The sequence below is a fragment of the Pistacia vera genome, unplaced genomic scaffold, assembly GCF_008641045.1.
Source record: "Pistacia vera cultivar Batoury unplaced genomic scaffold, PisVer_v2 Contig843, whole genome shotgun sequence".
In the NCBI taxonomy this organism is placed as follows: Eukaryota; Viridiplantae; Streptophyta; class Magnoliopsida; order Sapindales; family Anacardiaceae; genus Pistacia; species Pistacia vera.
Window position 1 is genome coordinate 35,655 of NW_022196716.1, and position 26,457 is coordinate 62,111.

Sequence of the window (26,457 nt, forward strand, 5' to 3'; positions counted from 1 at the left end):
TACACTTATAACCTCTACCATAAAACTCCGAAACGGACCCTTCTGCTTGGGAGTTTTAGGGTAGCGGTTATGAGGGTAAACCATCGTAGCGGTTTTGAGGGTAAACTACCATAGCGGTTTTGAGGGGTTTTTAGTAGAGGTTTTTAAAACACCCAACCTGTGCTTGGGAGTTTATTTTCCAACGGTTCTGACAGTTTTTTTTAAATGATAAATTTATATAAATGCCCATAAAGTTAAAACTGTAAGTTCTTAGAACGAGTTCATCTCTGTCATTTGCATATATTGTTGTGATCTTGACAATAAACAAATTTGCAGGGTTACTGGAGATCAATGTTCAATCGTTCGAGTGGAAACTGGCCATATACAATATCAACTACTCCTAAGATGAAACTCTTTGCTCAAACTACTGACTCAGCTGAAGCAAATCGACATTACAACAAGTATAAAATATATATCAAAATTTTCTCAAATATTTTGAACTTATGCTATATAAGTGAAAATTTTTATATTCAGATGGTTTCCACTACCTTTAAATGGAGTCCTACCAAGCAGTAATTCATACAAGAAAATACCAGACGTCCACCAATCAACAACACTACCATGACCATCTCCTCTTATTATCTCAGGAGCTAGTGAGATTACATATTCCAACATAAAGCATCAGAGAAAAGCTAGTGAAATAAAGAATCAACTCATAAACAGGCATCAAAATCCAATCATGACAATCACATTCAAGAGTTTAAAGCAAAAGTGACGAATGATCAATCATGCAAATACATTGACAAATCCATAAAAGAAGCGAGAACCCAGATGGGAAATCACCTTATCTTGTGTAATTATTCTCTTGGTTGACACCTAATTTGCTGATAGTGAGGAGAATCTAATACAAACCCAAACGAGTTGTGTGCAGCAAAGGGATTTGTGTGCAGCAAATTAAAACCATTCACTCACTTCGTGTGCAGCAGCAAGAGATTTGTTTGCTAGAGAGAAGTGAACAGTAGCGACAGATTTGAGAGATTTGTGTGCTAGAGAGAAGTGAACAGCAACGACAGATTTATGTGCAGCAAAGGGAGTGGAAAGGGGTTTTTTTGGGATAAAAGTTTTAAACCAGTCAAAATACTCCGATTTGGGGTGTTCTATAAACCCCTCAAAAATACACTACACTGGTTTTGGGAGGTTTTTAACCAGTCAAAACCAGCCTATTAAAAATCTGGCAAATGGGGGTTTCTAAACACTTCAAAACCAGTCTAATTTAAAACCCCCCAAAACCAGTGAAAAAAAAACTCCTAACCGTTTGTAATAACGTGGGCTAACCCAAGCTTAGAAGAAGCCAACGATACAAGGATATACAACAAACATTCATAAAATAAAAGTAGTCTGCCAGTAGACCTGGCAAAACGGGTCTGGACCCGCGGGTCAACCCGTACCCGAGTAAAAAATATAGGGTACGGGTCCAATATATTAAACCCATTTTTTGTGACTCGTACCCGTACCCGGTCCAATAAATCACGGGTTATACGGGTGAACCCGCGGGCACCCGCGAGCACCCGTATTTGCTGGTCACTATTCACTATTCAGTTAACTAATGAATTTGAATCCCTAAGTTTTTATCACGCATTCATGCCCACGCCTCCCTCTCACAGTCTCACTCTCATCTCATCTCTGATCTCTCAGTCTCAGATCGCGGCCGCATCTCATCTCTCAGACTCTCAGTAACTCAAATCTCTCCTGCCTCTCAATCTCTCATCAGTCATCAGTCTTCTTCGTGCCTAAAGTTCAACTCCCTGTCTCGGTGTCTCCCTCTTCGATTAATCGTCACTTCGTCAGTTCGTCAGTTCGTCACTCGTCAGTCATTCCCATTCCTAGTTCGGCAGTACCACAGTTGTCGGTCGCCGTCACTCANTATTTTTAATTATGTAGGATATTTATATTATGTGGATAGTTACTGCTAAAGAAAAAAGAAATTTTTTATAGTAGCATCATTACTACATAAAACTATATCACTTCATGCAAATTAATTAGCAAAAACCCTAATCTAACCATAAAATTTAAGATCACATTTTTAAGGGATATCTTTGATAAAAATTGCCAAAGTTATTCTTCACATGATATAAACACAAACCTTAAGGATATAGTTTTCATGTAACGTTCAAGCACTTTTAAAATAATATAATTTTAGGTGTTCAAATATTAAATACTTGCATGGAATAAGTTTCACAAATATATATAGTATGTATGTATGTATGTATGTATGTATGTATGTATATAAACCAAAGATGAACTCACTTAGAACCAGAATAGAGCTGGGTGGAAGCCATGAAAAACTTGGAAAAGCTTGGAGTATTTGTGGTCATTTTTGGAAAAGTTGCAAGTGAAGGAATAAATTGAAAGCTACACATGATGGATGTGCAAGTTCTTCTTTGCTCTCTTCTCTGTTTATAAATTAGGTTATGTTACTCGATAACGTTATTGGTGGTTGAACGATCCTTGAATCATGATCCAACGGTAAAGAAAATATTATCCATATTTAGAAAAGAAAAAATAATATTCGGTATTTAGAATTAGAGGTTTTAGTTTAAATGTCATGCTAGAAAACATCATACCGATACAAGATTTGAGTTGATTTAAACATAACATGAATATTTAATTCTAATGGTATTATGTTAATTAAGACTGATTCATTATAAGTATTTTTGTTTAGGTGTGGGTTAACCCTCATATATGCTTAATTCCATCGATACTTAACATCTCACCATTGAAAACATAAGTACTAATTAACCACCATAGGATAACTTGATAGTAAAAGAGTAAAAGGAGATTCCATGAGTTTCTATGGTCATGTCTCCTTAGGCACTAATAGGGGTAGCCATTAAAGTTTTTACTTGGCTGACAGTTCCAAGACCATGGAAGATTAGTTAAGATGCACAAAAGCTAGTCCGGACACTCTCGATAATTAAAAAAAAATATTAGTTTATGATACAACTATTACTCATCTATGATACAATTTTTCCATAATTCATAAGTTGTAATTTGATTTTATGGGAATAGATTGAACGCATATTATCAAAAAATTAAACAGATCACATGTGTTCATAAACATGTTAAAAATGTTCATCTTGTTATATGTGCGTACTCACTATCCTTCTCAAGAGAGATTAATTATCTCATTTCTTTTCAACATCTTAAAACGTGCAGTATATTTTACACGCAGGAGTACGACAGCACGCCAATCCAAAAACATATTCAACCTCACCTTGACTTACAAAAAAGAAAAAAGCAAAAACGAAAAAGCTAGAAAATCAGTATTGATCAAAATTTTCTTGGTGATCGTTAATTAAGTAGATATATTGTGCCAATTTAATTCATAAAAATCGTTTTTTTTTTTTTTCTCTAATTTAATTATTAAGTTACTGTACGACTCATTTCCGTATATTTTGGTTCCATTGCATGAGCTGAAGCCTTTACAAGAAAGAACTTATTTGGTTTAATTTCATACTTTAGGTCTTAATTTTCTTACGCAAAAGCAGTATGAATTGTTAATTAGGTGGTTAATTAGCTACATAGTGTTTGGTTAAAACGTTTTGAAATCATTTTTCGAAAAAAAAAAAAAAAATGAGTGAACAAACATGCAAGCGACAAGACAGCTAATTACTTTCAAAAGCTTTGTTATATTACTGAAAATAACGTTCTCTCTTAAATAATTTAATATCTCTAATAAGAATTCGAATCATGTCTGATTCACTCCGCGTATCATTATTTTTAATTAGTAGGATATCTATAACAAGTGGATAATTACTATTAAAGAAAGAGAATTTTTTTAAGTGTCTCATTATTACATAAAAATATATACTTCATGCAAATTAATTAGCAAAAACCCTAATCTAACCATGACATTTAAGATCTATGTAAGTACCACATTGCTAGCTTTAACCTTTAAAAGGGGCATTAGTTGGCAGTAATGTTGAGATTATATTTTTTTTGTATTAGTTGGTTGTCAAGTAATATAAAATTTCGTAATTTTAAATACCATAGTAATTATGTCGGTAATATTGGAGATAATTTGATTACCTTATTTTCTAGGTATTCTAAGATTATTATGTAATCTTTTTTTTTTTTTTTTTATAATTTATCCTTATTAATAAAATTTTAAGATAATATGCTCTTATTTTTGAATTTACTTACATGAATATGGCTTTTACTATTTCACCCAATTAATAACTTTTTGAAAAAAAAATTACCCTTGAATTCAAAACAAATTACAGCCACTACCGCCGCCACCCCCCCACCTACCGCCGCATGGCTGCGTACCACCGCCGCGGCCAACCGCCGTTGGAACACACACGGAAGGTCGAAAATGACCACCGTGCTCCAATATGGAAATTTCCAGCCAGATCTTGCCGCTGATGGCCAAATCTAATTTGGCTATCAAGACCAAATCGATGGCCATTAACGGCAACGTCTTGGCGTTAACAGCCACAATCTATCACGTCTAGCCATTTCAGCTAGATATCTATTTCCTGCCTTCCGTGCGCAATTAGGTTGCCGGCTGCCGACAGCCTACGGTGGTTACCAGCAACTGGCAGTGGCTGGGTTGGTGGGGGTGCTTTGTTGATTTTCAAACTTTTATTATGGGGTTGTTTTTGCTAAGTTTTTAAATGATATATAATCCAAATAATAATCAATTTAAAAATAATATAATAATAATATTTAATTAGAGGACAATTCAGTAATTTAAATAACATACCCAGCATTTATTCCTCCCGACCAAACATATTAATTATCATACCACCACATTAACCAAACACATTTTCCTAAAGATTCTAATAATCTGTAAGGTAATCTAACTTTCTAGTAATCCAACATTCTTGAACCAAAGCCCCCTAGGGATATCTTTGATAAAAATTGCCAAAGCTATTCTTCACATGATATAAACACCAAACCTTAAGGTACCTTATGATAATATCCCTATCTTTATATCACAAGATAATTAATGTTAGACAACAATCAATCATTATGAAAAACAAATAATATTCTCTAGAATTCAGGGGTGGCCATAGAGTGGGCTAGGCCGTGCTTTAGGTTTTGTAAAACCTTTTGCAAATAAAAAAGTGAATGCTACAATACCGAAGTAGTGCACCGAATTATATACCGAATGACGTGATAAAATCCTGACCGTGATTATATTAGTAAAATTACACAGTCAGAATTTTACACGTCATTCGGTGTATGAATTCGGTGCACTACCTTCGGTGCTGTATCCTTTCCAAAAAAAATGCCCCTTGAAATTACTATTATCAATATACCGAAATACTTTTGAAGTTACAATGAATCCTTAACTACTTTTCTTTCATTTTTTGGAAAAAAAAAAAAAAAAAAATTCTATTTCTGTTATTCACTATTTCTAACTCTAAAACAAAATCTTTCCACATGAATTCTTTGATTGGGGGTATTACTTATTTTCTTTCGACAACCAACAAACTAGCTTGGATGCTTAGGACAACTGGACTACCATTGGGCAAACTTTACTCTAATGTTAGGAGTTTTGAATTTCATGGAAGCAACTTGTGGCCAGGGTATTTACCCAAGCCGAATAGAAATTATCACATACCTTCGAGTTGGGGACATCTCGAGGCTTTCTCACCCGGAAAAAAAAAAATTTTGAGTAATGATTTAAGTTTCTATATAATTGGTTTAGGTTTTTTTTTTCTTTCTTTTTTGAGATATAAGTACTTTATTTTCTTATATTCAGATAGAAGTTATTAGATTATATTTCATGATGATAATTATTGAGATTGTTTAATAACTTGGGGTAATTTATATTTGTGGAATAAGGTGGGTGAAAATTAGTTTTGATTGAATTGTTTTAGTTTCTTATATAATTGTTTGTTGATTGATTGATTTTTTTTTTTTTTTTTTTTTTTTTTTTTTTTTTTTTTTTTTTTTGAGATAAGAATATGCTTGGTTTTCTTATATTTGAGATATAAAGTTATTATTTCAAATTCATTGATATGGATTATATTGAGCTGTGTTAAATACTTTAATAATTGAATTCTATGGAATAAATGATGAAGATTAATTTAGATTGAAGTTTTTATGTTTTTTAAATAATGGTTAGGTTCAATTATATTTCTCGTTACATCAATGATCTTTACCAACCTTGATCTCCAAAAATTTGTAAATCAATTAATGCAAGAACTCATTGTATGGGCGAGTGGGGGTTGTTGACCCCGCTGAAAAAAATAAATTATATATATATATTTTTTTTTTTTTTTTCTCTCTCTCTTTTTTTAGTTTTCTAATTTATTTTACAAATTGAACCCACTGACAAAAAACAAACATTTTTCTATTGATTATTAAACAAATAGGTTTATTTGTTAAAAGATAAGTATTTTATTAATCAATATTTTTTTATATATCTTTTTTAATAAGTCAAGTAGGAGTTAAACTAAAAAGGGTAAATAGAATATTTCTTGCCCCTCAAACATTATTTTGATTAAAAGTTTTTATATTATTTAATCTAAATTTGTCCACTCTAACATTAAATCCTAGGCGTCCCTGAATCAGCTGGCATGCACGAATATGATTATTTATATACATAAAAATACACATATGAACAACATGCAATAAAATTTATATAATAATATCATGAAATATTAATAAAATACAAGAAAGAAATATGCCCTGTGAATTAAAATTTGGCTAATGCCAATGTGACATGCCATTTTTTGTTTTAGAGACCAACTAGAATGTCTTAGGCAGCTTAAAGAAAAATTAGTATTCTGGCGTCTTAGCTTTCATCTAGAGGTGGCCAAAGTTGGGCCCGAAGGTCCGAAGCCTGGGCCCAACTAGGACCTGTCCCAATCTGGACCCAATTAGGACCCGTCCCACTTGGGCCCCACCTAGGCCTGGCCTATTTAGGACCGGTCCTAGGGCTTAAAAATTTTTAGTTTATTCCCTGATTTTTTTTAACCCTAAATTTATTATTTATTATATTATAGGGGGTTTTTATTATTTGTCAGGGTTTTTTAAATTAACCAAGCCTAGGCGGGATGGGTCCTGGGACTGATTTTGGGCCTAGGCTTTTTTGCCCACCTACAATTATTCTAATTCTTTGAAGAATTGTTTATATTGGTGAAAATAATGTTCAATCATTTACACATACCTCAACTAATCTTCAGGGTCTATTATACTCTATAATCTAACGACTAGGTAAGTCATAAATGTGTAATTGACTATTTTGTGAGACTTGAACACAAAATTTTGAGTAATGTTTTGTCTTTAGTGTGTGACACTATATTGGACGGATGCATTACAACTAGTATTAATCAGAAGCTATTTTCACTTATAAAGTAACTAAACTAGCCTAATCCTTATCAAACCCATATGGTCACATCTAGTCTCAAAGTAAACCCAAATTGGTCTCATCTAGTCTCCTTTGTAACGAAACTGTTAATCCCTTGAACCATTCATAGGGTCTTTACATCCCAGTATTGAGCATGGCCTGCTTTCGAAGCATATCCATCTTGCTTTTGGCTAATCCCTCGGGGTCTTTACATCCTAGTAATTGTATCGACCCTTGAGATTATTAAAGAAATCCAGAAAAAAATACTGTTATGATATTTTTAAGAAAGCCCAACCTGTTACATACAAAGCATATCATCTCCTATGTTTCTTTATTATCTTACATTAGTAATTTTTGTAACTCAACATATCACATACACTCAATCAAATGAACACCATGAAGTTAAAGGAAAAAAAAATGACAAACAAATCATCACACAAATCGGTTTAAACGGCTTCCTTCCAACCGTTGCAGGCTCGAAACGGTTGAATCCACACTCAAATCCCTATAGATTGCATGACTGATTCTTATCTAAGGCCTTTGGAGCTAGAATCCTTGCCATTAGAGAAGAAGGAACCTTTCTTCCACTTGAATGATCCAACGTTTGGTGTCAAGGAAATGAAGCCTTCTTTGTGATTCACTGCTTGGAGTTCCCCGGAAGCCTCTCCTTCGGATTGCTGTTAGCCTCGCTTTTGCTTTTGCTGAACCGTAGGTGTCATGTAGTTTGGAACCGAAAAGGGTGGCAGCTGTGAGACTATCGTCACTTTTAACGGCAAGTAGAAAGAGAAGCAGCACCACTACCTCTTGCTCTTGAATATTTTGACAAGCTGGCTGCCTTGAGGGGCTTTACCTAAAGCAGGACTTCGAGCATATCTTGTAGCCGGGAGTATGGTTGATTTTGTAGATTTTGGTGTGGGAGTATCCATGTCACCCAAACTATATGATTGTGACTGCTTGATTGCGGCTGAGGGCTTGGTTTAGGTGCTGATCAGTCATTGCCTTGGTGGTGTAAGTTGAAAACTCTCATGGTTTGATTTTCGGATGGATTAGCCCGAGGAATTGACGTTCTAACCAGTTTCCACCACCATGGGAATGCCCCGGCAGATGTTTGAGCTGATTTAGGAGGGTTTTCCACAACGTTGGCAAAAAGACAACCACAAAACAAGATAAATGAAGCGTTAAGCTCAGCATGACAATAAACTAGCTACTAAGGTGTTAGGCCTAGAATCTGAGACCTAATTGAGAATACAAATGAGAAGTCCATGAGACAAATCATTGATTTAGCAAGTCAAAGAGGCATCCACTGAAGGACAGGCCCAATCAGATGAAACAGTGCACAGTCCACGACAGCATGGATCTAAAGGCTGATTGACTACGAGACAAAACTAATTTACAAATTGAAGCTGGTTTGGGCTAAAGTTCAATGAAAAGTACCTGGCGGGAATTTGCATAGGCCATGGCTCTTTCTCTTTTGATGACTGCCTCTACCTTCCTCTGCATCCTTACCTCCATTTCTTCTTTGGTTAGCACACTAGCATCCCAGCTTCATTTCCTGCCTCAGACTATCAAATATTTCCAACAATTAATGATACTTAATATCGCATAAACATCAAAAAGATTTTCAAACAACAAGCCACCAAGATTATTAAGCTCTAATTGATTCATCCCTCAAATCCTCAAGACATTGACAATATCCGTGCCTCAGAAAGCACACCGATTAACTGGGATATAGATGTGACAGATCATGATACTTGGCTGTCTTTGAGCATTCTACTTCATTTATTAAGCTTAATGTAACCAAATATTGAAAATTAGATTATCATCCTTGAACAATAAGGCAGATTTTCTTAAACAAAACCAATTGGATAGTGCAAGTCCTCTCCAACAATTTTTGGAAAACTCATTGACCTTATCTGTGTTTGTTTGCTTAGCTGGTACACCATTGATTTTGATACCTTGACCGAATTGAGGATTCATAAAACACTATAAAATTTCCCATAATTAGAAACAATGGTGCCAAATGAGGCAATGCTATGTTTTTCAAAAAAAATAAAAAATTGTAGCTGCTTAAAAGGTAAATCAGGGAAGCAATCCACTCAGAATCGAAACTTACTGCCTGGCTGAAGGTCCATTTGCCCAAGGTACTTTCTGTTTCCTTATCTTCCTGTATTGAGCTTGACGTAGTGCTTGGTTTTCTAACATTTGGATCCTCCTCGACTGAATCTGAATTGAACCTCACCAAAAGCTGCATATATTTCATGGCACACTCGCTGTTTGACGCTTCACATTCTGTCCTCTCACTACTCCCTGCAGCCTCACTAACCCTTCAGAGCTCTAAAGCTTCTCCTAGCCTGTATAAAAAAGTTCAACGTTATTGCATTTGATGCATTAGTCCAACAGATTCAGAGCATGCTGCTGTCCTAGATCTAAACTTATTAACAATCTGATCGAGATTCATTAACAGATTCCTCAAGCACAAGTATGTACTGGGAATATTCAGAAATGTAGCACACATATAGTTCATTTATCATAAATCTAACCAGCCCAGAAATTATTGCACTTGATATGATCCATGGACAAGGGAAAGTAGAAGCTTACCGTATAACCTCTATAGCTCTTGAATCTTAGTAGCGCAAGCATGACGGTATCTTAGAGTTGGTTCTGGTCTTTCCCTACGCTGCTGAATAATTCTAGCGAAGCAGCTCTTGCGAAGCAGCCCTTGGAGAAGGAGCCCTTGGGGAGGCAGCCCTTGGAGAAGCAACCCTGGAGAAGAAATCCTTTGAGAAGGAACCCTCGGAGAAGCAACTCTTGCGCACAAAAGGTGGTGTTCTAGGTTGCTCAGGTGGGGTGGGGAGGCCTAAATACTAATCTATGCTCTCTTTCAGCATCTCCCAAAATTTTCTCAATCCTACTCGGTTCTCTGAAAGGGGAATGAAAGAATGGGTTTCTCCATGCCTTAGTTTTCCTAGCCCTCTTTTTTTCTTTTCTTTGTGTCTTTTCTTATCGATTCCTGCAGTAAGATCAAGATAGAGAAGATTTAGCAAAAAAGATTCACTCTTCCTTTCACCGCTTCGTAACACACACCAGAATTAGGATCACTTACATTGGCTAGTTTCTCCTTGGAGTGGGGTACAAAGACCCTCTTGATTGCGGAAAACCAACTCCCTTTCTTTCCCATATTTCCAGCATTACTCTTTCGACCTGCATATGAAAATAAACAAAACAGTTAAGTGTATGCAGCTAAAAGAATAATATGCAGCATGTGAATGTTTGGAATCACAATCTGCTATCATCTGGTAAATCACATACAAGCAGAAGCACCCATGAAAATCATATTAACCTTAACAGATGTCATAAAGAACAAAATAATCGGAACAAGTTTAATGTCCTAAGAACCCCAAAACTTAACATGCTATAGCTAATTAGCCAGAGAGATGAAAAAGTACCAAAACACCACATGCTTCTCATTGTTTCTGAAGCTCTTATGTCCAAGAAGTCTTACTCGGCAAGCAGGCATACAAAGCTATGAACAAGATACAAAAACACCAACAACCGCTTCCCACATGTAACTCATCGAAATTCAACTACAAGATTGAACAATAAAAGGAAGCCGAATCCCAGATCTAAGCTAATCCTCAACCACCCTCACCACCACAGAGAACAAAACAAAAGAAAACCCTCTTCCATGGAAACAAAGGATAAGAAGAGAACAGAGGAATCTTCTAATCGTACTCAACGTTTGCGAAATGGAACAACCGTATCCGCCATGTCTTGAAATGACACAATCAAAAGCATAAGGCCAAACTCAAGCTTGGTTGTTTATATATGGTTTACAATTGGAGGTCAAAAAAATAATTTATCAACAAAACTACACAAACAGAACAGAAGCTTCCAAATCACAAGAGTCAAGTTAAACAATCCCATGAAAGTGAAATTCCCATTTGTTTACTGGAAGAAAACATAGAAAAACAAGTCCTTTGACAAGCTTGATACACTTAAACTGTACAGGGAAATTGTACTTTGAGAACAAAAGGTTCTATCAGAAAACAAAATCACCCAAAACAAGTGGTACTGTTCCAGAATTCTAATTTTGGAGGAAAACAGTAAATTGTTCTGAGAATCAAATTTTAAAGGATTTAAATTCTGACAATTTGAAGACAAAAAGGACCCAAGATATCAAAAACTTGTTAAAAAACCAACCTTTTCATCTGCTAAAAAACCAGAACAAAAACGTTATCTCCTCCAAACCCACAACACAAAAATCAAAACACCCCACAAAAGCTAACATCATCATAAACAAAATAACCAACAAAAAATTGAAACTTCATAAAGAAAAAATAAAAAATTAAACTCATCATTTACCTCATGAGTCTCAAAATTTTCCAATTCTGCTAAACAAGAGCCTTCAAAAAGCTGAAATTCCCACAAAAAGGAAAGCCTTGAACAGCCTGGCTGCAGCCAGCCAACAAAAGAAGACTCTTTCCTTCTTTTTCTCTGTGCTTCTTTGTTTCTTCCTTTGTTTCTTTGCTTTAGCCTCCTCCCTCTCCTTTACAAAACAACATGGTTTGATAATTCTATGGTTTTGTATGCTAAAGCTTTTACATAACAAATAGTTTATGTTATGTTAATGGTTTCTTTGTTTTTGTTTTACTTTGAATTGGCTTCTGACTCTGATTTTGCTTCTTACTTGTATCAATTTACTTCCATCTTTTCTTTTCTTTTTTTTTTCTTCTCTCTCTTTGTGTCCTTTTAACTTTTGTTGGATTTATAATAATGTCTTTTGGGAGAATTCTTTCCACCCCCCTAAAAAATCACCGTATTCCAGAACCCATAATTTTTAAAAAGTAATATGATCCCCCTAATAAGAGGTTTATGATTATTTCCACGCGCATATCCTAACTTATATGTTAACACCGCAGAAAAGATGGTATCATTAAAGATCATCAATTCATAATGAAATGGGTTAGCTTTGGCTCTTTGGAATTATAGGGTAGACTCGTTGTTATGTAAAAGTACATTTATTTTTTAAACAATACAATTTAACAATTGGTTTGAGTTAATACTCTGAAAATTTTATTTCCTCGATCTTAATTCTCACAGAAAGGTCATGCACTAAAACACTAGTCGAATCAGAAAAATCTGAATCAACACTAGTGTCATAGAATTACATAGCTTTTCGCCATATAAATAGGTACCATAGGTGCCACCTCGTAATGTTATTTACTACATCATCTACCTCAACAATCATATCAATTAAAATCTCAACTTTATAAAGATTTCTAATAATTAAATCAAATGTTTATAAGGGTTTATAATATTTTGTGAAACTTTGTGTTGGGGCGGGGGAGGGCTCCAACGAAACGAAGTAAATCTTTTAGGGAGGTGAATTATAAAAATCCAAACTTTTGGGTAGACAATGGTCATACTCATAATTAAGACAGAGTTGCCTACTTTCTCACTCAAGCTGGCCAACTTCAACTAACTTTACTTCAATGGGAAGACTATTCGGACAGCAACTATGAGATTAAGCGGTTAGGTTGGGTAATTATATTCTATATTTTATTATTATAATTAATATTATTATTTTTATATCCGTTATAGAATATAGATAGTGATTTTATTTTATTATTATTTCTTTTGTATTTTACAACCTAAGCTTTGGATTTCATTCCATTCCCACTCTCTTTCTTTGGCGCGTGTAAGACACCCTCAAATGGGAATAGTCAATGTGTTTCATGAATAGGAGTTTCTAAGAAATTGTTTATAGGTTTATTGGTTGGCTGATAAGCTAACAGTTGGATGTTATATCATAATATTGTAATAATTAATTATTTCAATTTTTTTTATCTAATTGTGAAAAAATAAAAAACATCTTTAAAAGATTATGAGTTAAGAGAAAGTATGATTGAAATTTTTTGTTTTAACATCATCAGTTCAGGTTGATTATCTAATAGTCAAATGTAGGTGAATGAAATTTGTGTTTTTAATTTTAATAAAAGCCCACAAAAGACACTAATTAAATATTAGATTTACAACGTGAATTTAAAAAAATTCATATCACAAAATGTGTGATTAGTAGGTACGATTACTCATGGTTTTATTATTTAGGCCAAAAATATTATTAAGTCATTCTATAAATGCCAACTCTTGTTTACATGATTTTTAGTAATTCAATTAATGCATGGTTTTTAAATTTTTACAATTTTGTATTATGATCTAAGTGATTAGGATCATTTCCTCATTTGATTTTTACCTAAATAAAATATTATAATATTTTTTAAACTAAAAATATATATATCAAAAAATAAATCCCAATTCATTATAGAAATAATAATATTGGTCATCGTGATAATGTTATTGACTCGATACTTTTGTAACACGACACTTGTTGGTATTATATTGGTTTGGCCAACATATGACCATAATGTTCTCGATTAGATGTGAATCATNCTTTGTTATATTACTGAAAATAACGTTACTCTCTTAAATAATTAATATACTCTAATTAAGAATTCGAATCATGTCTGATTCACTCCGCGTATCATTATTTTTAATTATGTAGGATATCTATAACACGTGGATAATTACTATTAAAGAAAAGAGAATTTTTTTTAAGTGGTATCATTATTACATAAAAATATATAACTTCATGCAAATTAATTAGCAAAAACCCTAATCTAACCATGACATTTAAGATCTATGTAAGATCACATTGCTAGCTTTAACCTTTAAAGGGGCATTTAGTTGGCAGTAATGTGAGATTATATTTTTTTATTATTACGTCTGGTTGTCAAGTAATATAAAATTTCGATAATCTTTAAATACCAATAGTAATTACTGTCGGTAATATTGGAGATAATTTGATTACCTTTATTTTCTTAGGTATTCTAAGATTATTAATGTAATCTTTTTTTTTTTTTTTTTATAATTTTATCTCTTATTAATAAAATTTTAAGATAATAATGCTCTTATTTTTAAATTTACTTACATGAATATGGCTTTTACTATTTCACCCCAATTAATTAACTTTTTGAAAAAAAAATTACCCTTGAATTCAAAACAAATTACAGTCCACTACCGCCGCCACCCTCACCCACCTACTGCCGCATGCTGCCGGTAACCACCGCCGCGGCCAACCGCCGTTGGAACAACACACGGAAGGTCGAAAATGACCACCGTGCTCCAATATGGAAATTTCCAGCCAGATCTTGCCGCTGATGGCCAAATCTAATTTGGCTGTCAATGACCAAATCGATGGCCATTAACGGCAACGTCTATGGCCGTTAACAGCCAAATCTATCACGTCTAGCCATTTTCAGCTAGATATCTATTTCCTGCCTTCCGTGCGCAATTAGGTTGCCGGCTGCCGACAGCCTACGGTGGTTACCAGCAACTGGCAGTGGCTGGGTTGGTGGGGGTGCTTTGTTGATTTTTCAAACTTTTATTATGGGGTTGTTTTTGCTAAGTTTTTAAATGATTATAATAATCCAAATAATAATCAATATTAAAAAATAATATAATAATAATATTTAATTAGAGGACAATTCAGTAATTTAAATAACATACCCAGCAATTTATTCCTCCCGACCAAACATATTAATATATCATACCCACCAATTAACCAAACACATTTTCCTAAAGATTCCTAATAATCTTCAAGGTAATCTAACTTTCTAGTAATCCAACATTCTCTGAACCAAAAGCCCCCTAAGGGATATCTTTGATAAAAATTGCCAAAGCTATTCTTCACATGATATAAACACAAACCTTAAGGTACCTTATGATAATATCCCTATCTTTATATCACAAGATAATTAATGTTAGACAACAATCAATCATTTATGAAAAAACAAATAAATATTTCTCTAGAATTCAGGGGTGGCCCTGAGTGGGCTAGGCCGTGCTTTAGGTTTTGAAAACCTTTTGCAAATAAAAAGTGTAATGCTACATTACCAAGTAGTGCACCGATTCATATACCGAATGACGTGATAAAATCCTGACCGTTGATTAAATTAAGTTAAAATTAATCAACATCAGAATTTTACCACGTCATTCGGTGTATGAATTCGGTGCACTACCTTCGGTGGCTGTATCCTTTCCGAATAAAAAATGCCCCTTGAATTACTATTATCATATACCGAAATACTTTTGAAGTTACAATGAATCCTTAACTACTTTTTCTTTCATTTTTTGGAAAAAAAAAAAAAAAAAATTTCTTTCTTGTTATTCACTATTTCTAACTCTAAAACAAAATATTTCACATGAAAGTCAATTTTGATATGGGGGTATTACTTATTTTCTTTCGACAAGACCAAACTAGCTTGGATGCTTAGGACAACTGGATACCTTTGGCAAACTTTACCTACAATGTTAGGGTTTTGAATTTCATTGGACAGACTTGTGGCCAGGGTATTTACCCAAGCCCGAATTAGAATTATCACATACCTTCGAGTGTGGGGCCATCTCGAGGCTTTCCACCGAAAAAAAAAATATTTTGATTAAGATTTAAGTTTCTTAATATTGGTTTGGTTTTTTTCTTTTCTTTTTTGAGATATGAAGTCACTTTATTTTCTTATATTCAGATACGAAGTTTATAGATTATTTTCATTGATGATAATTATAGTGAGATCTGTTTAAATACTTGGGGTAATTATATATTGTGAATAAGGTGTGAAAATAGTTTTGATTGAATTGTTTTAAGTTTCTTATATAATTAGTTTTGTTGATTGATTGATTTTTTTTTTTTTTTTTTTTTTTTTTTTTTTTTTTTTTTTTTGGATAAGATATGCTTGGTTTTCTTATATTGAGATATAAGTTATATTATTCAAATTCATTGTATGAATTATATTAGAGTGTTTTTAATACTTTAATAATTGAATTTCTATGGAATAATGATGAAGATTAATTTAGATTGAATTGTTTATGTTTTTAAATAATTGGTTAGGTTCAATTATATTTCTCGTTACATCAATGATCTTTTACCAACTCTTGATCTCCAAAAATTTGTAAATCAATTAATGCAAGAACTCATGTTATGGCGATGTGGGTTGTTGACCCCGCTGAAAAAAATTTATATATTATTATTTTTTTTTTTTTTTCTCTCTCTCTTTTTTTTAGTTTTCTATTTATTTTTACAAATTGAACCCACTGATCTAAAAACAACTAATTTTTTCTATTGATTATTAAACAAATAGGTTATATTGTTTAAAAAGAAAGTATTTATATAATCAAATATTTTTTATATTATCTTTTTTATAAGTCAAGTAAGAATTAAAACTAAAAGGGTAAATAGATATTTCTTAGCCCTCAAACATTATTTGATTAAGATTTTATATTATTTAATCTAAATTTGTCCACTCTAACATTAAATCCTAAGTCGTCCCTGAATCAGCTGGCATGCACGAATAGATTATTATATATAACAATACAAAAATACACAAATGATACTAACATGCATAAAATTATCATAATAGTATATAATATTATAAAAATACAAGAAAATATGCCCTGTGAATTAAAATTTTGGCTAATGCAATGTACATGCAGTTTTTTGTTTTAGAGACCAACTAGAATGTCTTAGGCAAGCATTAAAGAAAAATTAGTATTCTGGCTGTCTTACCTTTCATCTAGAGGTGGCCAAAATTTGGGCCCGAAGGTCCGAATCCTGGGCCCAACTAGGACCTGTCCCATCTGGACCCATTAGGACCCTCCCACTTTGGGCCCAATCCTAGGCCTGGCCTATTTAGGACCGGTCCTATGGGCTTAAAAATTTTTAGTTTATTCCCTGATTGTATAATTTTTTTAACCCCAAATTTTATTATATATTTCATAATTTGAGGTTTTTGATTATTTGTCAAGGGTTTTTTAAATTAACCAAGCCTAGCTGGGGATGGGTCCTGGGACTGATTTTTGGGCCTAGGCTTTTTTGCCCAGCTCTACAATTATTCTAATTCTTTGAAGAATTTTTTATATTGGTGAAATAATGTTCAAGTCAATTCACACACCTCAACAATCTTCAGGGTCTATTAAATACTCTATAATCACGACTAGGTAAGTCATAAATGTGATAATTGACTATTTTGTGAGACTTGAACACAAAACTTTGAGTAATGTTGTGTCTTTAGTGTGACACTATATTGGACGGATGGCTTACACTAGTTATATACTAAGAAGCATATTTTCACTTATAAAGTAACTAAACTAGCCTAATCCTTTATCAACCCGAATTGGTCACATCTAGTCTCAAAGTAAACCCAAATTGGTCTCATCTAGTCTCCTTTGTAACGAAACTGTTAATCCCCATTGAACCATTCATAGGGTCTTTACATCCCAGTTTGTAGCAGGGCCTTGCTTTCGAAGCATATCCAGTCTTGCTTTTGGCTAATCCCTCGGGGGTCTTTACATCCTAGTATGTAGTCTGACCCTTGAGATTATTAAAGAAATCCAGAAAAAATAACGTTATATATTTTAAGAAAGCCCAAATCCTTGTTACATACAAGCATATCATCTCCTATGTTCTTTATTATCTTACATTAGTAATTTTTGTAACTCAACATATCACATACACTCAATCAAATGACACCGAAGTTAAAAGGGAAAAAATGACAAACAAATCATCACACAAATCGGTTAAACGGCTTCCTTCCAACCGTTGCAGGCATCGAAACGGTTGAATCCACACTCAAATCCCCTTAGATTGCATTGACTGATTCTTATCTAGGCCTTTTGGGAGCAGAATCCTTGCCATTAGAGAAGAGGAACCTTTCTTCCACTTGAATGATCCAACGTTTGTGTCAAAGGAAATGAAAGCCTCTTTTTGTTCACTGCTTGGAGTCCCGGAGCCTCTCCTTCGGATTGCTGTTAGCTCTCGCTTTTGCTTTTGCTGAACCGTAGGTGTCTGTAGTTTGGAACCGAAAAGGGGGCAGCTTGTGAGACTATCGTCATCTTTTAACGGCAATAGAAAGGAGAAGCAGCACCACTACCTCTTGCTCTTGAATATTTTGCAAGCGGGGCTGCCTTGAGGGGCTTTACCTAAGCAGGACTTCGAGCATATCTTGTAGCCGGGAGTATGGTTGATTTTGTGATTTTGGTGTGGGAGTATCCATGTCAAACCCGAAACTATATCGATTGTGACTGCTTGATTGCGGCTGAGGGCTTGGTTTTAGGTGCTGATCAGTCATTGGCCTTGGTGGTTGTAGTTGAAAACTCTTCATGGTTTGATTTTCGGATGGATTAGCCCGAGGAAGTTGACGTTCTAAACCAGTTCCACCACCATGGGAATGCCCCGGCAAGATGTTTGAGCTGATTTAGGAGGGGTTTTCCACAACTGTGGCAAAAAGACAACCACAAACAAGGATAAATGAAGCGTTAAGCTCAGCATGACAATAAACTAGCTACTAAGGTGTTGCTAGAATCTGAGACCTAGATTGAGAATCAACAGAGAAGTCCATGAAACAAATCATTGATTTAGCAAGTCAAAGAGGCATCCACATGAAGGACAGGCCCATCAGATGAAACAGTGCACAGTCCACGACAGCATGGATCTAAAGGCTGATTGACTACGAGACAAACATAATTTACAAAATTGAAGCTGGTTTGGGCTAAGTTCAATGAAAAGTACCTGGCGGAATTTGCATAGGCCATGGCTCTTTCTCTTTTGATGACTGCCTCTACCTTCCTCTGCATCCTACCTCCATTTCTTCTTTGGTTAGCACACTACATCCCAGTCTTCATTTCCTGCCTCAGACTATTCAATATTTCCAACAATTATGATTTATATATCACATAAACATCAAAAAGAATTTTCAAACAACACAGCCAACCAAGATTATTAAGCTCTAATTGATTCATCCCTCAAATCCTCAAGACATTGACAATATCCTGCCTCAGAAAGCCAAACGGCATTAACTGGGATATAGATGTGACAGATCTGATACTTGGCTGTGCTTTGAGCATTCTACTTCATTTATTAAGCTTAATGTAACACAAGAATATTGAAAATTAGATTATCATCCTTGAACAATAAGGCAGATTTTCTTAACAAAAACCAATTGGATAGAGTGCAAGTCCTCTCCTACACAATTTTTGGAAAACTCATTGACCTTATCTGTGTTTGTTTGCTTAGCTGGTACACCATTGATTTTGATACTTGACCGAATTAGGATTCATAAAACACTATAAATTTCCCATAATTAGAAAACAATGGTGCCAAATGAGGCAATGCTATGTTTTCAAAAAAAATAAAAATTGTATGCTAAAAGGTAGAAAATCAGGGAAGCAATCCAACTCAGAATCGAGAACTTACTGCCTGGCTGGAGTCCATTTGCCCAAGGTACTTTCTGTTTCCTTATCATTCCTGTATTGAGCTTGACGTAGTGCTGTTTTTCTAACATTTGGATCCTCCTCACTGAATCTGAGATTGAACCCCTCACCAAAAGCTGCATATATTTCATGGCACTCGCTGTTTGACGCTTCACATTCTGTCCTCTCACTACTCCCTGCAGCCTCACTAGACCCTTCAGAGCTCTAAAGCTTCTCCTAGCCTGTATAAAAAAGTTCAACGTTATTGCATTGATGGCATTATCCAACGATTCAGAGCATGCTGCTGTCCTGAAGATCTAAACTTATTAACAATCTGATCGAGATTCATTAACAGATTCCTCAAGCAACAAGTATGTACGTGAATATTCAGGAAGTAGCACACATATATGTTACATTTATCATAAATCTAACCAGCCCAGAAATTATTGCACTTGATATGATCCAGTGACAAGGGAAAGTAAAAGCTACCGTATAACCTCTATAGGCTGCTTGAATCTTAGTAGCGCAAGCATGACGGTATCTTAGAGTTGGTTCTGGTCTTTCCCTACGCTGCTGAATATTCTAGGCGAAGCAGCTCTTGGCGAAGCAGCCCTTGGAGAAGGAGCCCTTGGGAGGCAGCCCTTGAAAGCAACCCTTGGAGAAAATCCTTTGGAAGGAACCCTCGGAGAAGCAACTCTTGCAGGCACAAAGGTGGTGTTCTAGGTTGCTCAGGTGGGGGGGGAGGCCTAAATACTAATCTATGCTCTCTTCAGCATCTCCCAAAATTTTCTCAATACTACTCGGTTCTCTGTAGGGGAATGAAAGAATTGGTTTCTCCATGCCTTAGTTTTCCTAGCCCTTCTTTTTCTTTTCTTTTGTACTTTTCTTATCTGATTCCTGCAGTAGATCAAGAATTAGAGAAGATTTAGCAAAAAAGATTCACTCTTCCTTTCAACCGCTTCGTACCACACACCAGATTAGGATCACTTACTTTGGCTAGTTTCTCCTGGGTGGGGTACAAAGACCCTCTTTTTGCGAACCAACCTCCCTTCTTTCCCATATTTCCAGCATTACTCTTTCGACCGGTATGAAAATAAACAAAACAGTTAGTGTATGCAGCTAAAAGAATATATGCGCAGTGAATGTTGGAATCACAATCTGCTATCATCTGGTAAATCACACACAAGCAAAGCACCCATGAAAATCATTAACCTTAACAGATGTCATAAAGAACAAAATAATCGGAACAGTTTAATGTCCTAAGAACCCCAAAACTTAACATGCTATAGCTATTGCCAGAGAGATGAAAAAGTACCAAAACAACACATGCTTCTCATTGTTTCTGAGCTCTTATGTCCAGAAGTCTACTCGGCAAGCAGGCATACAAAGCTATAACAAGTACAAAAACACCAACAACCGCTTCCCACATGTAACTCATCGAAATTCAACTACAAGATTGAACAATAAAGGAAGCCGAATCCCAGATCTAAGCTAATCCTCACCACCCCCCCACCAAGGAACAAAACAAAAGAACCCTCTTCCATGGAAACAAGTAATAAGAAACAGAGGAATCTTCTAATCGTACTCAACGTTTCGAAATGGAACACCGTATCCGCCATGTCTTGAAATGACACAATCAAAAGCATAGGCCAAACTCAAGCTTGGTTGTTTATATATGGTTTACAATTGGAGGTCAAAAAAATAATTTATCAACAACCTACACAAACAGAACAGAAGCTTCCAAATCACAAGAGTCAAGTTAACAATCCCATGAAGTGAAATCCCATTTGTTTACTAGAAAAACATAGAAAACAAGTCCTTTGACAAGCTTGATACACTTAAACTGTACGGGGAAATTGTACTTTGAGAACAAGGTTCTATCAGAAAACAAAATCACCCAAACAAGTGGTACGGTTCCAGAATTCTAATTTTGGAGGAAAACATAAATTATTCTGAGAATCAAATTTTAAAGGATTTAAATTCTGACAATTTGAAGACAAAAAGGACCCAAGATATCAAAAACTTGTTAAAAAACCAACCTTTTCATCTGCTAAAAAACCGAACAAAAACGTTATCTCCTCCAAACCCACAACACAAAAATAACACCCCACAAAACTAACATCATCATAAACAAATAACCAACAAAAATTGAAACTTCATAAGAAAAATAAAAAATTAAACTCATCATTTACCTCATGGTCTCAAAATTTTCCAATTCTGCTAAACAAGAGCCTTCAAAAGCTGAAATTCCACAAAAAGGAAAGCCTTGAACAGCCTGGCTGCAGCCAACCCAAAAGACTCTTTCTTCTTTTTCTCTGTGCTTCTTTGTTTCTTCCTTTGTTTCTTTGCTTTAGCCTCCTCCCTCTCCTTTACAAAACAACATGGTTTGATAATCATGGTTTTGTTGCTAAAGCTTTTACATAAATAGTTTATGTTATGTTTAGTTTCTTTTGTTTTTACTTTGAATTGGCTGACTCTGATTTTGCTTCTACTTGTATCAATTTACTTCCTCTTTTCTTTTCTTTTTTTTTTTCTTCTCTCTCTTTGTGTCCTTTTAACTTTTGTTGGATTTATATAATGTCTTTTGGGAGAATTCTTTCCACCCCCCTAAAAATCACCGTATTCCAGAACCCTAATTTTTAAAAGTAATATGATCCCCCTATAAGAGTTTTATGATTATTTCCACGCGCATTCCTAACTTATTGTTAACACCGCAAAAGATGGTATCATTAAGATCATCATCATAATGAAATGGTTTAGCTTTGGCTCTTTGGAATTATAGTTAGACTCTGTTGTGTAAGTACATTTATTTTTTAAACAATACAATTACAATTGGTTTGATTTATACTCTGAAATTTTATTCCTCGATCTTATTCTCACAGAAAGGTCTGCACTAAAACACTAGTCGAATCAGAAAAATCTGAATCACACTAGTGTCATAGAATTACATAGCTTTTCGCCATATAAATGGTACCATAGGTGCCACCTCGTAATGTTTTTACTCATATCATCTACCTCACATCATATCAATTAAAATCTCACTTTATAAAGATTCTAATAATAATCAAATGTTTATAAGGGTTTATATATTTTGTGAAACTTTGTGTTGGGGCGGGGGAGGGCTCCAACGAAACAAGTAAATCTTTTAGGGAGTGAATGATAAAAATCCAAACTTTTGGGTAAACAATGGTCATACTCTAATTGGACAGAGTTGCCCACTTTCTCACTCAAGCTGGCCACTTCAACTAACTTTACTTCAATGGGAACTATTCGGACAGCAACTATGAGATTAACGGTTAGGTTGGTAATTATATTCTATATTTTATTATTATAATTATATTATTATTTTTATACCGTTATAGATAGATAGTGATTTTATTTTATTATTTTCTTTTTGTATTTTACAACCTAGCTTTGGATTTCATTCCATTCCCACTCTCTTTCTTTGGCGCGTGTAAGACACCCTCAAATGGGATAGTCAATGGTTTCATGAATAGGAGTTTCTAAGGAATTGTTTATAGGTTTATTGGTTGGCTGATAAGCTAACAGTTGGATGTTAATCATAATATTGTTAATAATTATTATTTCATTTTTTTTATCTAATTGTGAAAAAATAAAAAAACTTGAAAATATTATGAGTTGAGAAACTATGATTGAAATTTTTTGTTTAACATCATCAGTTCAGGTCGATTATCTATAGTCAGATGTCGATAAATGAAATTTGTGTTTTTTATTTTAATAAATGCCCACAAAAAACACTAACTAAATTTAGATTTACAACGTGAATTTAAAAAAATTCATATCCCAAAATGTGTGATTAGTAGGTACCATTACTCATGGTTTTATCATTTACCAAAATATTATTAAGTCATTCTATAAATCCCACTCTTGTTTACATGATTTTTGGTATTCAATTAATGCATGGTTTTTAAATTTTACAATTTTGTTATGATCTAAGTGATTAGGTCATTCCCTCATTTGATTTTTACCTAAATAAAATTATAATATTTTTTAAACTAAAATATATATCAAAATAAATCCCAATTCATATAAAATAATAATATGGATCGTGATAGTTATTGACTCATACTTTTGTAACACGACACTGTTGGTATTATATGGTTGGCCAACATATGACCAAATGTTCTCGATTAGATGTGAATCATTTTTTTTCTTTCTGGTCATGAATTGTAAGTTGACCAACAAACAAAATTTTGTTCTTCCTCTTGACCCTGTACGAGGACTTAGACTTGGTCAAATTGTATCATAAGGAAATTGAGTTCATATTATAGTGTTCTTGAACCTAAATACAAGTTCTTTAAACCAAATTTTCAGTTTGGGTCAGTCTAAATACTCTAATCTTGTCCATTTTGTACATAAATTTTGGGTGGAAGATTGACTATGTTTCTTTTATTTTGACGTGTTTGTAAAAATTTTTGTTACTTTTTTTCTTTAAAATAATATTTAAATTTATATGTAAAATAGATTGTTAAACTATTTTGACGATCCAAAATTAACCCAAACAATAAAATCGTTTTTGTAATATTATCGAATCAATCTAACCTACAGTCAATTAAGACTCCTGAATATATCCCCCCTCTCCCGCGCCTCCGCGGAACCATATAAATCTCTAATTCATGAGGACCATATCTTGTTTTTCAACTCCGGAGCGTTGTAAACACTTGCCATTATAGCGGTGGGCCTAGGCACTTAATAGCCCTTACCAACCATATACCATTAAACAATGAGACATACTAATGTGGTGGACCTCATAGAAGCGATAAGGGGCCTCCACCATCAAGTGTATCCATGTGATCTGAGCCTTGGATCTCCTAATTGGTCTGAAAAGTTTGCAGATCTCATGTGATACATGAATCATGATTGTTGTTTTGTGGAATAAATTTGTACTCATTGCTGTACAAATTTAACACCCTGTCTGAGCACGTGGGACTTGAGACAAGATATTTTAAGGAAACAAGAATGCCTTATTGCCTCAATTCGTCAGGAAACACCCTTACGTGTCCTATGGTAGAAAATTCCTCGAACGTCGCTGGTCGAGTATATTACATCATCTTTATTGTCGTATTATATATATTTATCTAATAAAATTTAAATAATTTTTTTATTTATTTCAAATAAAATTGTATTTTTGATGGGATTTCATTTGTAGTAAACTTGTGAGCGATGATATACCCACAATCTCTTTTTACAAATTTTTTCTTATAATCTCGACGTGTAACTCACAATTGATCAGTCGCATTTATTAGATGAGGTTTTTCAAGGGACCAATTATAAACTATATATCAAGATTGTGAGAGAAATTTTAAAAAGATATCGTAAGTATAACATTTTTCAAATATAAATGATTAAAATAACTATTCTTCCTCTCGAGTTGAGTTAGATCGTTTCAATAGATGAAAGTGAATTGATAGTTTAAATTTTAACAAAAATTTACCGTTTACGATAATTCACTTCTGAAAAGTGGAATCCAAAAACAATGCGAATCATGACTTATTATTTTAGAAGTTACACACATATAAGTCAAACCTAAGATCAACAATTTATGTTTGGATGAAAAAAAAAAAAAAAAAAAAAATTAGTCTATCTATATATTATTAGGGTAGGGCGAGAGGGGTGGCCTAAAACTATGGGCCCGTACCTTATGGATAAGAGAAAATATTCATTAATTTTCTTCACCAGAATTATTCCTATTACCAAATAATAATTTATCCATACCTATCTCATTAAGAGTCACTTTTTTTAGAAACTAAAAAAATATACAAAAGTTGTACAATATACTAAAAACCCCCAAAAAAAAAAATCAATGGTTAATTATAAATTTTAATGAAAACAAAATAAACGACAGAAAACCCTAGCCTTATTATAGAGTAAAATAAATTTTAAAAAATGGTAGTGTTTTATTGGAAAATAGTGTCGATGATATTGCCATCAACATGCCCCACAATAGCATCGGCACAAAAGAGATCGTCAAAAGATGATTTAGTAGTTGGTACAGAAGAGATCGTCAAAGGATGATTTAGTAGTTGGGACTAATACCAACGGTAAAATAGCAGCAAAGAAAGATTGGATTTATGAAAAAGTGTAGAAAATAGCGTTTGAGATTAGAGGTTGATGAAGCATAAAGATATGATAATTCTTTATGTAATTGTCACCTCCTTTTCCTTTTTAAAAACCTTATATTATATTATAATATAGTATTATATGCCAAAATGTCATAGAAGACTTTAATTTTACTCACATCAAGGAGCTAATTCGGTGCAACAAATTAAATCATGAATAGTATAAAGTGTATTTCATTTTTTTTTATAAATTAAATTAAAATTTTTGGAATCTCCACTAACTTCTACTAGACGATGATAGATTCCTTTTACATCAAAAAGAAAATTTGTAATTTGAAAAAATGTGGCACATTTCTTTAGGTAAAGGTATAAAGTTGCTTTCATAAAGAGAAATTTGAATATATGAATTAAAAGCTTAATTAATAATTAATGCTCTTTTAAGATTATAATTAGAGGGTTTTAGTCTCATAGTTTAGAGTGCATCTTTTTTGTCAAAAGGGTTATCTTAATCTCTAAAAAATAATAACAATTAGTCAATAAATGTTACTAAAAAATCATTAAAAAAATTTAATTTGTGGGTTGAGATGCAACTAATAGAAGTTATTTTTTACTACAAATACAATGAATATTTATTTTAATATTTTTTTAAGAAACACATGATATTAAGAAAAAAAAAAAAAAAAAAAAACCATTTGAAGTATGTCTTAGAGAAGCATTACGCAATTTGTTTTTAGA

At 33.7% G+C, this 26,457-nt stretch overlaps 2 pseudogenes; both read right to left on the bottom strand.

The window, feature by feature from the left end:
* Positions 1 to 7,621: 7,621 nt before the first annotated feature.
* Positions 7,622 to 12,071, bottom strand: LOC116118432 (annotated as a pseudogene).
* Positions 12,072 to 17,958: 5,887 nt separating this feature from the next.
* LOC116118433 lies at positions 17,959 to 20,702 on the bottom strand (annotated as a pseudogene).
* Positions 20,703 to 26,457: the final 5,755 nt, after the last annotated feature.